Genomic DNA, 10,251 nt, shown 5'->3' with positions numbered 1-10,251 from the left:
GGCTGCTGCCTCCGTCCATGAGGACCTTGGTGAGCCTGACGTTGCCGATGACGGGGTCGACAATGAGCGGGTATTTCCTCGGGCTCGGCACGCGGTCGGGGTGATCACCCCGGTCGAAGGTGATGGGCTTGTCGGACCAGTCTAGGTAGACTGGCGCCACCACCTTTACCGAGAAGACCTCCCGACGCTCTTTCTTGCGGTGCCGAGCCGAGGCGTTCGCCACTTGCCCATCGTAGATCATGAAGCAGTCATGGACCTCGGGGAACTCTCCTGCCTTGTGATCTTCCTTCTTATCGTCATCGCGGGCTCTGCCACCCTCCGCAGGTGGCCCGGCCTTGTGAAAGTGGCGCCGAGGCATGGCGCACTCCTCAAGGGTGTGCTTGACGGGCCCCTAATGATAGGGGCACGGCTCCTTGAGCATCTTGTCGAAGAGATTGGCGCCCCCGGGAGGTTTCCGAGGGTTCTTGTACTCGGTGGCGGTGACAAGGTCCGCGTCGGCGGCGTCACGTTTCTCTTGCGACTTCTTCTTGCCTTTCTTCTTGGTGCCGCGCTGAGTGGACGCCTCGGGGACATCTTCCGGCGGGTGGCCCTGGGGCTGCTTATCCTTCCGAAAGATGGCCTCAACCGCCTCCTGGACAGAGGCAAACTTGGTGGCGATGTCCATCAGCTCGCTCGCCCTGGTGGGGGTCTTGCGGCCCAGCTTGCTCACCAGGTCGCGACAGGTGGTGCCGGCGAGGAACGCGCCGATGACATCCGAGTCGGTGATGTTGGGCAGCTCGGTGCGCTGCTTCGAGAATCGCCGGATGTAGTCCCGGAGAGACTCTCCCGGCTGCTGGCGGTAGCTTCGGAGATCCCAGGAGTTCCCAGGGCGCACGTACGTGCCCTAGAAGTTTCCGGCGAAGGCTTGAACTAGGTCGTCCCAGTTGGAGATCTGCCCCGGAGGCAGGTGCTCCAGCCAGGCTCAAGCGGTGTCGGAGAGGAACAGGAGGAGGTTGCGGATGATGAGGTTGTCATCGTCCGTTCCACCCAGGTGGCAGGCCAGCCGGTAGTCCACGAGCCACAGTTCTGGTCTCGTCTCCCCCGAGTACTTTGTGATAGTAGTCGGGGTTCGGAGCCGGGTCGGGAACGGCGCCCGTCGTATGGCCCGGCTGAAAGCCTGCGGACCGGGTGGTTCGGGCGAGGGACTCCGATCCTCCCCGCTGTCATAGCGTCCCCCACGCCTGGGGTGGTAGCCTCGGCGCACCTTCTCATCGAGGTGGGCTCGACGGTTGCGGTGATGGTGCTCGTTGCCAAGGCGTCCAGGGGCCGCAGGCGCTATGTTGCGCGTGCGCCCAGTGTGGACCGAGGCTTCCCGCATGAATCGGGAAGTCGCGGCGCGATGCTCCGAGGGGTAGCCCTGCCTTCGGGAGGCAGAGCTCTCGGCCCATCGGACCGCGGCATCCTCCAGGAGATTCTTGAGCTCTCCCTGGATACGCCGCCCCTCAGTGGTTGATGGTTCCGGCATCGCGCGGAGAAGTATTGCCGCTGCAGCCAGGTTATGGCCGACCCCACTGGAAGCCGGTGGCGGCCTTGCCCTGACATCGTCGGCGATGCGGTGTTGGATGCCCTGGGGTGGATGACGCGCTTCTCCGGTCGGAGGTTGGCCTGCCCATTCCTGCCCGATGTCCCGGCGGAACGGCTCAAGCGTTCCAGCTCCCTCGTCGAGCCTGGCCTGCATCTCGTGGATTTGCTCGAGCTGTGCGTCCTGACCCCCCGCAAGGACTGGGACCACAGCTAGCTCCCGAAGGATGTCAACGCGAGGCACAGGCCTAGGGGGATCACCGTTTCCCGGTATACCAAGATGGTTGCCTTCGCCGGGACCCCCTAGATCGACGTGGAAACATTCACGACTTGGGCCGCAATCCTCGTCGCCGAGGCTATGGCTACCGTCAGAACAGTCGGAAAGGCAGTAGTCACATGCGGTCATGAAGTCCCGCATGGCACTGGGGTTACCAAGTCCGGAGAAATCCCAACAGAAGTCAGGCTCGTCATCTTCCTCGGAACCCGAGGGCCCGTAGGTTGAGACGGCTGTATGAAAGCGTCCACCGAAGCGAAGTCGCTTGGTGGGTCGAGGCTGAATCCAAAAGGCTCGAGATGGGAATCGGTCGGTACCTCTTGGTCGACGGGCAGTGACGAAGTCACGTTAGGGGCAGACTGCACCATCATCTCAGGTACGAGAGTGGCGCCCAGTAAGTCCTTTGTGAGCGTGCTGGCGTCGTCCGTCTGTTTGGAGTTGGCGTGTTGCGGGGAAACGACGCTCGTCTTCGTCTCAGACGCGAGGTCGATGCCCGACGTGCCCCCCGTTGGGGCGCCGGCGCCGTCGACTCGCTCGACAGCCGTCGAGGTGCCGCCTCCTACTTGGCCTTGGTTGCCCCGCCTCCTCCTCCGTCGGCGGGGGAGGGGACGGGACAAGCCCGAATGTCGTTCTTCCGCCACGTGGGGAAGACGTCGTCGAATCCGCCGCCGGCGGGCGGGTTGTCGACCGCCATTGTCGCTGTCGCGCGGCGGAGGAAGGAGTATCATGTCGTAGCTGTCGTCGAGGGACATGAACTCGAGACTCCCGAAACGGAGCACCGTCCCGGGCTGGAAAGGTTGCTGGAGACTGCCCATCTGGAGCTTGACGGGAAGCTGTTCGTCAACACGTAGCAGGCCCCTACATGGCGCGCCAACTGTCGGCGTTTCGACCCTGGGGGGTCCCTGGACCGACGAGTAAATTGTCGCCACGTGCCCCAGCCCAGATGGGTCGGCGCGAGACGGAGTGCGAAGGGGGGAGACAGGTGTAAAAGAAGAAACCCGCGACCTTCGTGTTTGTCCCGCGTCCAGGTCGGGTGCGCTTGCAGTAGGGGGTTACAAGCGTCCGCGAGGGAGGGAGCGAGAGGCCTATGCGCGCGCCGTCCCATCCTTCCCCGCGCGGCCAACCCTCTATAAGAGGGCCCTGGACCTTCCTTTTATAGGCGTAAGGAGAGGATCCAGGTGTACAATGGGAGGTGTAGCAGAGAAGAGCTAGTGCCCTAAGTACATGCCGTCGTGGCAGCCGGAGAGGTTTTGGCACCCAGTTCGTGTGGTGTCGTGGTCGTCGGAGGAGCGCTGGAGCCTGGTGGAAGGACAGCTGTCGGGGCTGTCGATTCCTTGCTGACGTCTCCTTGCTTCTGTAAGGGGACTGAGAGCCACCGTCGTCATGGAGCATGCGGGGCGCCATCATTACTTGTTTACCGGGGCGAGCCAGATGGGACGCCGGTCTTGTTCCCCGTAGCCTGAGTTAGCTTGGGGTAGGGTAATGATGGCGCCTCCTGTGACGTGGTCGGTCCGAGCCCTGGGTTGGGCGAGTTGGAGGCTCCTCCGAGGTCGAGGTCGAGTCTGTCTTCCGAGGCCGAGGTTGTGACACCCCAGTGTCACCTAGGGTTTCTCTCAAATACCAACCCAAGAACCATTATTTTATGTGAACCAAAGTAAGCATGAGCATCAAATTAACTTAAGTAAGAAAGAATCCACCAAGTATATACTCAAAAGTATCATGATCAAAACAATTGAGTCTTTTAAAAGGATAAGAATGTACAACCCTAATGAAAACCCTAAGTGAGCCCCATGAGCAAAATTCAAGAAAATCAGAAAAAGGGGATGAAAAGTTTAAAATTATGACTTGAGCCAATTATAAAAATTGAAGTATATTTAATGAGCAACAAGAAATGTTGAGAAAGCTTAGCCAAAATAACTCAAATAAAACCCCAAATCAAGCTTCTCATGTGGGGACTTAATGGGAATTCTGAATTTCAGAATTCTGAAATTCAGACCTTGAGCCAAAGATCAGGGATGTTCACCTTGATCCCTAACTCGAATCCTAATGGCCCCATTGACAAATTTGTGTCTAACTAACCCCTCTGTCGTGTGCCAGAAGATGGCATTGGGACGCAAGCCCTAGACATGATAAAACCTTGGATTTGCCTCGGGTTTGGGCAGGGAGACAGACCAGATTTCCTGGCTCCATATCTCTGCAACCAGTAGGCAAAATCCTATGACCCCCACACAAGAATGGTAGCTTGAAGGGAGGAGAAGAGGTTTTGTGCACTGACCAAGGCGAGAGCAGGCTCGGATGAGCGACCACACGCGCCAGAACTTGGGCAGAACGCACGGGCACACGTGTTCGACCTTGGTCGGCACGCCAGAGCTTGCCCAACCCGCGCGCGCGCTCGCCCCGGCGTCCGGTCAAGTCCGCCGCGCGCCCACGACCTCGGCTGTGCCCGCCCGCGCCTATAAAGCCTCCCCGGGCGCACCTCACTTCGCCCCGCACTCACCCTCACCGGCCAGCCCCCTCTCCTTAGCTCCGGCGAGCTCAATTCCGCCCGCCATTGCCGCCAGAGCTTCGGCCACCGTGGCCAGCCCACTCCAGCCATCCTCATGTCGAGCCAGTGCTTCGGCTAGCTCCGCCAGTAGCCCGTGAAGCTTGCCAAGCCCTCGGACCCGGCCAGACTTCACCGGAGGCCCGAGATCGACCTCACCGGACTTCGGTCTTCCGCCGCCGCGCGTGGACCGAGCTATCCAGTGAGTCTCCAACCGATTCCTTGCACCCATATCTTCTCTGGCATCCCGTGAACCTCTCTGACCCATCCAATTGCTCTATCTTGCCGTGACCAGGCCGGACTCCTCGCCGCCGACGAGCATCCCCGCCTGCGCGCGTGGACCGACCGACTCCGGCCATCTCCGACGGCGACCCGCACACCGTTGTGATCCCCGAGACCTCCCCTACGTCCTCGACCACTTCACCAGAGCAATCTCGCCGCCGGTAAGCCCCTCCGCCCTTTCTTCCGCCGCGGTTACTGTTTAAGATAGAAGAAGGACCTCGGGTTAGGATTTGTAGAACCAGAGGGGTTTTCTGTAACGTCAGTGACTCATGTGAATAGTAGCTTAAGGACTGATTCGCAAGGAAAACTTAAAAACCCGCCAGGGACCCCAGTGCAAAGTGGATTTCCATTAAACCAATTCTGTTATTCCTTTTAAAATGACCAGAGAACTTAGAAAACCCATAACTTGATGAATTTTTCATAAAAAGTTCTCAAACCAATTTTGCTAGCTCCTGAATATTATGAACTATCATTTAAAAATGATAAACCCTATGCTTTTTGTTCTAAATTTTAGTGTTTAAAATTAAAAACAGAAACCCACCAAACCTTGTTTAATTAAGGAAAATTAGTTTTTCTTCTGTGCTGAACTTAAGAAAATTTGTAGATGATCAAACCTCATTTAGACACTGTTTAAAAATAGTAGGAACCCCAGCATTAGAAATTATGATGTGCTTATTCATTTAAAGCTATTTTGCCCAAAACTTAAAAAAAATCAGAAAGGCATTGGAAATTAATGAACAGTGATTAAGATTATTTTTCCTAGTTTACTTATGTAACAGAGAACCTAGGAAAAATACAGAGACCATTAATTTGGACCAGTTTTAAATTAAAATGTTTTATTTAGCCTTATATGGACTGAAAATCAATTATTAGAATAGCAAAACTATAACGAAAATGAGTAGTAAAAATTCAGTGGACTTACAACCACCAGAGCCCCACTACAAAAATAAAGGGCACCTCAGCCCAACTTTTTAAGTAAGAAAAATAAATACAAAGTGATAATAAGGCATTTCCCCAATAATTCTTGAACAACCCCTACTAATGTGATAATAGGCAACCAAAAATTAGGTAAGTCCATAATGAGATAAACTACCAGAGAAAAATGCAAACCCATGAAAAAGAAACAAACTCATACCTATTGCTAATAATTTAAAAGAAAGGCCACTTGATTCAAATAATACATACCACCCCTTCCCTTAAGCAAATAGAGGACAAACTTCAGAATGATTGCTCTTGCACAAAATAATAACCAAGAAAAATAAGAACTCTGTTGTTTGATGTTTTCAAATATAGCGGTAGTAGAAAGCACCCATTTGGCTAGAAACTTGAGAAAACCATAGAAAAATAATTAAAAGGTATTAATGACTAGAAATTTGTATCAAGTCATGTTATAACACCTAAAAGCCAGCAAAAATAAGTTTTAGAGAATTACCCACTGTTAAATAGTAGTTGTAGTTCAAAGCACTCCTTCTACCCTAGGATTTGATAATTTTGTCCAGAGAAAACTATTCACTTTCTGTTCCCCAAATTTTGAGACAAAGCAACATACACCAGTACCCAGCCACTGTAATTTTTGCAGAATTTTTAGAATTTTATAAAAGCAACTTGTAGTTCAAACCCACTCCAAAGCATTAAAAAGAATAAAAGAAAAGGGAAGAAGAAATAAACCTCACCCCAATAAGTCTAACTTGAGAACTTATCAATTCTCCCTAAGACTTAGAAGGAATTCAGTGGAACCCCAAAAATTGAATCCACTACTTACCTTAGCTAAGTTTAAACCAATTTACCAAGTATACCACCCAAGGGTCTTACATAAGTAAAGTTAACTTTGTTTAACTCAAGAAGATCATACACCTTTAAAGTTGTAATTTCTAGAAGCACATATGATATCATGCATATATCTTACGCATTGGATTCATTAGATTGTAATCTTGCCGACGGAGAGTACGTGCTCATCCCCAAGCAAGGATCTGTCCAAGAGGAGGACCAGGAGCAGGCTTCAGAGGCTGCTATTGAGGATCTCCTCGCAGCCCCAGCAATTGAAGGCAAGCCCCGGTTTATATGCATAACCGTATTATTATATGCTACTTTACTACACTTAATGCTTGTAGGATTGCAATGTGCACTTAAGTGTAGGAGTTGCTTGAAACCTCTAGTTGCATGAACTTAGGATTCCTTTTTGAGATGAATACTAGTATGCTAGGTCGAGTAGCTGCTATGCTAATCAGGATCTCGGTAGAAGTCGAGTGATTTTTCTAGCACTCGCGCGAGGTCAGGAATTGATTGTATTCATCTTGATAACGGGATATATGTTAGTCTATGGACTTGGATCCAGGGAGGATGCCTTGTCCATGAGACGGGAAAAATGAATTAAGGATTAATGTGTGGATACCGGAGTCAAGCTTTTGAACGTACTAAGCACATGCCGGGAAAAATGGTAACCGGTAAACCTAGTACCTGATTGAAGCCGGGCGCGGACTTTATCCCTCATGCGACCTGAGACTGGGTCTCCCATGCTAGCTATGGTGGGTACAAGTGCGGTCACTGCACGGCGGCAGCTGGGGTCAGTGGAGCATTGTATGCCAAGGCGGTGAGGCCTGGACGCGAACGGGGAATCGATGGGGACGGTTGTCATGTGTGGGGTCAGAGTACCCTGACATGCCGTGTGTTTAGGTTTACCTTGCAAGGTTAAAACTCGATTCGAATCGTCTGCTTCTCGCAGCTAATGAGACTGCTTGACCCCTTGTACTGCATCGAGTAAGAAGTGAAATGTGGTTACATGAGATAACTTGTTGATTGAACTAAATGATTGTTACCATGTATGCTTAGAAGGAGCAAATCTAGCTAAGTTAATGATCATAGAATTTGAAAAGCTAAAATTTGCTTTTAGAAACAGCTAGTGCTTTTGGCAAACCGAACCCCTCAGCCAAACAGCTGCATAGTCTAGAGGTAGAGGAGTAGACTCCTCACACCGGTTAAGTCTAGCTGAGTATTAGTATACTCAGCCTTGATTGTGGCACAATTTTTGCAGGTACCATTCAGGAAATGGTTGATGGTGTGACTTGGCCTACCACCCTGCCACCGGGTTGGACGGTCGAGTGGGATGTTGCTCCGGCAGGAGAGGAGCACGAGGAGTAGTGGGCTAGGCCTTGCCCAATTCCTCGATACCGACGACATCGATTATCCACTGCACTTTATTTGTGAACTTTAGTTACTACGCAAAAACTCCGATTTATGTAATAACTCAGTACTTAATTTGAGGTTTCCTGTTTTATTGTATTTCTTCTGTGACTCACCTTCAAGTGAGATTGTGGAATTTGATCCTGGTTAAGTGGCTCTATCAGACTAGATCTGAGGGACTGACGGGTTATTCCGATTTAAGTGTGTTAGGGCCCCTGGGGCGTGACTTAGGCACTTAAGCTGGAATAATTCGGGCGGTTCTGCCACAGCTGGTATCGGAGCAAATTCAACCATAGAGAGGGACAATAAACCATGAATACCAATTTTCAAAATCTAAAACTTGCCTAGAAACTACTACAGATCGTCAGGACTAGACCGCTAGACCTAGGACGAAAGGCCTTAGGCATAGAGGGAGAAATAGGTGGCTAACTAATTGGCCCCGTGGGCCAGTACTTATATTTTTAAGGATGCCCTAAAAAGGCACCCTATTTTCTTTTGAGAGGCAACGTTTCTTCCAGCATGCATGCATTATAAAACACCAAGAGAAATTAAAAATTTGAGCTAACCCCCTTTCTTTAAAACCATCTGGGCTCTCTTTTTCTTTTTCCTTCCACCATAATCTTTACCTTTGATTCCCTTCCGCAGATGAATTCACCCACCCCCGCCAGTGGAGGAGACTCTCGTTTCAGTTCTGACTTCCTTTCTTGCGATGGCTTTCCTTCCATCTTGTGGGAAGTGCTTAACTCCGCCGGTTACCCTACGCCCCCTTTGTACACGGTGCAGTTGTATGAGGAGCATCGGGTACCTCGTTGTCGGGTCTGGCTGACTTTGGAGGCTCATCCCCTTTAGCCGGGTTGGCGTTCTCTTGACTCTGAGACGATTGGACTCAGGACGGACGACACCGTTGAGGCAGCAGCCATGAAGACTCTGACGACTTTCTGTGGCTACCATCCCCTGGAGATGGTGATGCACCCCTTGGGACTCTTCCCTATTGAGAAGAAGGATGATCCCATGTGGTGTAACCGCGTGAGCCATGTAAAGGATGTGTGGGCAATGTATCCTAACTTGGTTGGGAGGGTCACTGTCCAGTGCATGAGTGCGCTGTACCGCCTTCAGGCCCTTCAGAGCGATGCTATGGCACTCCTTGCTAACACCGCTCAGACTGCCAAGCTCACTCTCGACAGTCGAGAAGATTTTGTGGTCGACCTATCCACGGAGTTGGTGGAGAAGGATCTGCAGATAGAGAGGCTGAGCCAGCGCATCACCACCTTGGAGCAGCAGGTGGAGATTCGAGACAACACTATTGATGTCTTGGAGAATCAGCTTCACGATGTGCAGAGGGAACTCGAAGAAGCAAATGACCACTTGGACATGCACCACCTGGAGATGGAGGCCAATGAAGCAGGAAGCGAGGGAGAAGAGGCTCCCGAGGAGCTAGGACCGGCCCCTGGTGCCAATGGGACTACCTCCGCGATGCCTCCTTCACCCGTATCCAGTGTCGCTTCCACCGCTCAGGGTTAAGCAGTCACTTCGACACTTTTAGGCGGATAGAAACCTATGCGAGCTTAGAAATATCACATTTTGGACTAGGCTTACGGGTACTTTCCTCTGATTGATGTAACCCTGTAAACTTTTGAAATTTGTGGGATCTTTGTCACCATGTTATCTTCATTTCGAACCTAATATTATGATTATGGCATTTTTCCTTCCATATGAGATGATATCTTGTCGTTCGAAACTGTGAGTTGGGATAACAATGGCGACAATCTCTGTTTTCAGATGGCAGCTAGGCAGTGTCGCGGGCAGAACGAGTAGGTTCCCCCGCCACCTCCTCCAGCTCCCACAGTGCAGGAGCTGATGGTCCAGTAGAATGAGATTCTGCGACAGCTCTTGCAGCGCCAGCCCCACCCCCAGCAGCATGGTGGAGGCCAGCATCAGCGACCTCCGGCTATGGCAACTTACCAGGAGTTTCTGAGCACGCAGCCGCCCTTGTTCACCAAGGCAGAGGATCCGTTGGACGCCGACGTATGGCTTCGTGTCGTCGAGTCCAAGTTTCCCCTCCTCACGGGAGACTGCCCTGATGAGGCCAAGGCTCGCTTCGTCGCACTGCAGCTTCGCGGCCCTGCTCGGACTTGGTGGGACCACTTCCGTGCTATGCTCCCCGCTGATCGTGAAGTATCTTGGGAGGAATTCAAGACTGCCTTCAGAGGACACCACATCCCAGCTGGCATTCTTGATCGGAAGTTGAATGAATTTCTGGCCCTTAATCAAGGAACCCGCACGGTACTGCAGTATGCGCAAGCCTTCAACGACTTATGCCAGTATGCAGGGTATCATGCTGATTCTGATGAAAAGAAGAGGGATCGCTTCCGCAGGGGTCTCAATACCAAGCTGCGGGAACGACTCAACACTG

This window comes from Zea mays, chromosome 9 (assembly GCF_902167145.1).
Source record: "Zea mays cultivar B73 chromosome 9, Zm-B73-REFERENCE-NAM-5.0, whole genome shotgun sequence".
Classification (NCBI taxonomy): Eukaryota; Viridiplantae; Streptophyta; class Magnoliopsida; order Poales; family Poaceae; genus Zea; species Zea mays.
Note: the sequence above shows the minus strand (reverse complement) of the source record.